The sequence below is a fragment of the Haemorhous mexicanus genome, chromosome 14, assembly GCF_027477595.1.
Source record: "Haemorhous mexicanus isolate bHaeMex1 chromosome 14, bHaeMex1.pri, whole genome shotgun sequence".
In the NCBI taxonomy this organism is placed as follows: domain Eukaryota; kingdom Metazoa; phylum Chordata; class Aves; order Passeriformes; family Fringillidae; genus Haemorhous; species Haemorhous mexicanus.
In genome coordinates, this window is record NC_082354.1 from 12,144,278 (window position 1) to 12,149,426 (window position 5,149).

A 5,149-nucleotide genomic window follows, 5' to 3' on the forward strand; every position below is an offset into this window, starting at 1 on the left:
AACTGCTGATGATTGCAGACAGTGGCTTCTGCCCAGATGGCACAGGGCTGACAGCTTCTCCTTGACCAGGAACAAAAAGGCAATGCACTTACCTTTGCTATTCTGCCATCTCTCATATTGGGCACAGTAGCTTGAAGCTGCAGAGCCATGCAGCAGTGTGCACCAAAGGAGACAGGCCTGGCCTCAGTGTGACACTGGGAAGAGTTCACAGCTGGCAGGGGAGTGGTACCCAGCAGGTGCTTGGCTGTGGTCTCAGCAGGAGAGGAGGATGTCTTGGAGAAGTGTGCCTTCTTGTAAGGAGGATGAAGACAGGGCAGCAGCTGGCAAGGCTTGGGAGCCAACCCTGCTGTCCAGCCCTGCAGTTCCCACTCTGGTGCTGAAGTAGCTTGATGTGCTGGGTGGAGGTAGCAGCTCCCAGCTCTGGCAGGAGCTGTCATGCACATGAGTGAAGTTGCATGCCTCTGTGTGTTTAATTGCTGTCCCTGAAATTATTTTGGACCATAACTATTGGAAAAGCTTTGTTGATAGATAAATGTTATCTTTGATGTAACTGCTAAAATTTAGCTTGTGAATTTGATTCCCCCAAACCTGAGTGAGATAGGCCCTCTGGTCAGTGATGAAGATTTTGTTGATAACACAGAACCTACTATTTCATGCAATGTATTACATCAGCCTTCAGCTCTTATTTTTCACATGCTGCTTCTGGTGAAGTTGTCTATGAATATAATTTGGCAAAAAATACCCAGGTTTTATTATTATTGCAGAGTTCTTTTCTTGATGACTTAGGCAAATGCAGGACAGTTTCTGATACTTTAAATGAAACAGTGAGTCTCCTTTCCCACAGAACCTCTCTGCATTGCAAGAGAGAGACACTTGTGGCAAGGAACGATACCACAGAAGCTTGTACAGAACAGGAGTTGTGTAATGACAGTTTTCAAGCCATTAACCTACTTAAAAGGTTTATTTGGAACAAACTCAACACTTGAGTGGATACTGTGTTGTGCTGCCAGTTGGCAGCCTGGGCCATGAGAGTGGACTGGTGGAAGCAAATAGCTGTTGTGGAAGAAACACACTCAAATTTTGTGTGAGAGGTCCTGCTTGCTTCACTTCCACAGTCTCCTGCTGCTTGACACACAGTGCAGCCCTGCTGTAGCTCCAGTAGGGAGCTGGCTTTTCCCAACAGCTGAAATACCACCACCTTCTCCTGCCTGTGCTACCAGTGAGGTCTGTGAACCCAACAGAAATAATTCCACTCTTGTGGAAAATGATGAGTATTTCTCTTTGGCCCAGCAAACTTCCTTTTCTGTCCTGGAACTAAGTACAAGCTCAGTGCAGTCTCCAGAAGCAGCAGTGATGTAGCTGGAGCTCTGCACCTCAAACTCTAGCTGAGAACTCGACTGTGTACTCTTAAGAGTAGGCCTAGAGCTGCCTTGAGAAAGTTCTGAAATGCAAAATCTTTTCAATGTAAATGTGTTTGAGGACAGTTTTGAGAAAACAGCCAGCATCAGTGGAGGAGTTCCATGCTGTCCCATCAACCACAGGAACAGATTTTGCTTGGACCTCTGCTGCAGGTGTGGGAAAGGTGATCTCCATGTGCAGCCAACCATTGGCCTTTCTTTTGTTGCTGTGAAGCAAAAATTAGCACTTGCATAACTCTGCCATTTGCACAGTGTCGTGTTTGTTTAATGAGTCCTCACAACAGCCCTGTGAGGTAGGCGAGTGAGCTGCAAAAGGAGAATACGATGACCTGTCCTTACTTTTCACTACAGCACCAGGAGGATACTACGTATCCTCATTTTACACTAAAGCATCAGACCTGTGGAAAGTTGTTCTCAGTCCCATGTTCTGGATGGGGAAGTTCAGCAAAGACTTTAAAATGACCTGTTATGGAGTCCAGGATTGTGATGGACTGCAGACTCCTGCTCAGTAAGGCCTCTGTTTTCACTCATTTCAACATTGGTCCAAGGAAGAATTTAACACTTCACATTGAGTACTCATTTCCATTCTGAAACTACTCAAGGCATGAAATATCTCAAAATATGCAAGTAATCTGTTAACTTACTGATCTGGTAATGTGTGCCAGAAATCTTCCTAACATATTCAGCAATCTCATATTTACAGCTATAAGCTACTTATTGACACGTATATACATACACAGAGACCTACAGACAATTTACTGCACGCTGCTAACCTACTTTCACAGGATACAGTTCATGTACAGAGGTTAAACTTTCTTAGTTAAGACATTGACACCCTGAACATAAAGCAAACTTTTTTAAAATTTGAAACAAGGTACTCTTTACACTAGCCTAGTTCTGAATCAAAAGCCCATACTGAAAATAGTCCCTATCTCGTTCGTGCTAAGTCTGTCTAGAATGCAATATTTCACTGGCATTTGCACTTCAACATGAAGCATGGTCTCCAAGTTAATAACTGTGTACTGATTCTCAAGTACTTCATGTAAGAGTTCCTCCTGAGAAGTTAAGAATTGCTTAGAAAAGTGGTTATTTCTACAAAGAATTTTGAGCCTTTGGACTAGTTTCTGGTGAGTTAGGTGATTTCAAAGCTTCAGATACATGTTAGCCTGATTTACACAGATGAGATAGTTCCTGCTTCTGTTTCTGCAGTGCAAGAAATGATACAAGCCAATTTACTGCCTGATTTCATGTTGTAATGAAGGAAAACAATATTTAGCAGGTTTATTTCCTTTCAGTCTGTTACTGAAGCTGCAGGAAATACAGCTCTGTGTGTGTGTGTGTTTTCTTTTTTTAAATGTGTCTCTCTAATGAGAGCTACTTATTGGAGAAGGCATTCACTTTCCCCTCCGTGGCTGTAGTCTGTGGGAGAGCTGCTAACAAAGTTCTTTGTTAGTGTTTGTAAGACTGGAGATGAGGTTTAATTGAGGGATTTGTGCTGAATGTTCTTTCGCTTTGAGTCTTAGTGCTGCAATGCTTGACGTTTTCCTTTCAACTGCTGCTGGATCAGTGAAGGCAGTGAGAACAGGGTCTGACGGGGGTCCAGGAGCTTTCATTAGTACTGAAGCTGTTGTCACGAGAGGATTTAAAGCATTGAGAAACCTGTATTTGAAAGAAGTCAATATTACCCAAATGAAGAATTGTTTTGGAGAACAAATACTGAGTTGCAGCTTCCCCCAACAAAGTATTAGGGAAAAAAGTTCCAAAATTTCCAATTTTTTCCTAAATGTACATTTTTTTTAGCTTTATTTTGCAGTATAGTGTCTTGCCCTTAAAAAAAAAAAAAAAACCAGCAGAAAATCCCACCCTAAATAAAAAACCAAAACACTTTTAAATAAAATGAGCATGAGATGATCAGGCATGGCATGCAGATATCTAAACTAGCAACCATTTGCTGAACCCCTCATGCTAAATCCTTTCTAAACAAACCTTGGATGCTGTTGATCAGCCTGTTCTGTGAAAGCAATAAACCACCTCATAAAAAGGCCAGTTTATATAGCTGTTTATGCAGGCAATTTGTTCAGATCAATTGATTCCATGTGAAAAGCATTTGTTTGCCTGTTAATGTAGTACTAAGATACAAGCTCTAATTTCAGCAAGAGTGCTATCTTCTATTTTCTTATATATTTGTTTATACCTACATATATAATGTATTTATGTATTTTATATATAATGCATTTCTACTTGAGAGTGAGAGAGAAGGATGGAGCTGCAGCCACACAGGTCACAGCAGTCTGTATGAAGACTAGAGTTCAGTGTGACCAAAATTGCAGTAAGTATGCACAATTTGTCTTCCATAAGCAATTACATATTAAGATTTTATTAGCATGACCTAAACCCAAATCTAGCTGTTCCTAATCAAGTGATCCTACACAGGAACTAACCCATTTTAGTAAGTTTATTGAGAACATCCGAGTAGCAAAATAATAGAAAAGCAGCATTTTTAACAGTTTTGAGATTTAGAAAAAAAGAAAATTATTCTATACCTTCCAAAATGTGGATTTAATATAGGATTTCTGAAGAGAGAAGTCCAGGTAAGACTGCTGAGGCCAAATGGCCCTAAGGTTGAAGGACTAAAAGCTGGGGACATGGACGGCACAGCCAATGTGGAAAGAGGCATTGACCTCCATGTGTGATCTAGGAGGGGAGAATGACTCAGTGGAACATCCAAAAATAGACCAAGTGGGTGTGTTAAGGAGATTCCCGGAACAGTCCCCAGAATTTCATTTTTTTCACGTTTCCTCCACTTTGCCCTTCTGTTTTGGAACCAGACCTTCAACAAGAAATTATAAAGGCATTAGTTGAACTTACTCTGCAGTTTGTCTTACCAGATACTACAGCACATATTGATATGGATGGCAAAATAATTACTGTTAAACCAAACCTCACTTCTTTAATATAAAAGATCTTTTCATAAAGGCCTTAGTGGGTTTATTACAAAATAAATCACTTTTCAGTACTGTAAATTTGACAACTCTTTGACTGAAAAGTCACGAAGGTTTTAAAGCCATTGTCATATATTAATCTAGCACCTGAAATGCAAAAGCAATTATTAAAAAATTATCATTTTTCCTTTCAAAACCTATTTATTGAAAGTTACATTTCAAGAAAGCCACTCAAGAGGTGGCAATTATGATACAGTGCAAAAATTGTTTTCCAGAAGTTTTAAATAGCATCTACAGTATTTAAAAAACAGGTTTTGAGGGACCCAGCTTGCTTTACCTCAGCCATGCCCTATGACTATTTCCAGCAGTGTAACTTACCTTCAGGTGCTTGAATGTCATGAAGTGTGTTTGGGAGAAAAGCCCTGCACACACCAGGGCACTGATCCCCAAACAAGGCTGCAGCACACCCCGGCCTTGCTGTCCCAAGCCTGATGTTGTTTCTCTCTGTCAATTGACAGAGGCACAATTGATTCTTTCAAAGCACTGCTCTGGGTTCTCAGGATCCAGCTGAAGAAGTACTGTGCTAGTCCTTCCATTGCACGCAGTATATTTACACTGGAAGGCTGCTGTTCTGGCAGAGGGATTTACACCCCTCAGGTTGAGTGTGTAACACAGAACTGTCTCGCTCACAGGCAGTCAGCAGAGGGAGGTGCTCTCGTCAGAAAATCAGAACATCAAAATTTTGAAGTTGGTACTTGAAATTCTTGAGTTGGCAAGAACTCATTCTTT

The 5,149-nt window shown here is 41.0% G+C and overlaps 1 long non-coding RNA gene across 1 annotated transcript; it reads right to left on the bottom strand.

The window, feature by feature from the left end:
• Positions 1 to 2,758: 2,758 nt before the first annotated feature.
• LOC132333618 (uncharacterized) lies at positions 2,759 to 4,234 on the bottom strand. The gene is made up of 2 exons (XR_009488215.1): positions 3,962 to 4,234; positions 2,759 to 3,077 (listed from the first exon to the last, which is right to left on the bottom strand). It is a non-coding gene; the product is annotated as an uncharacterized LOC132333618 (long non-coding RNA).
• Positions 4,235 to 5,149: the final 915 nt, after the last annotated feature.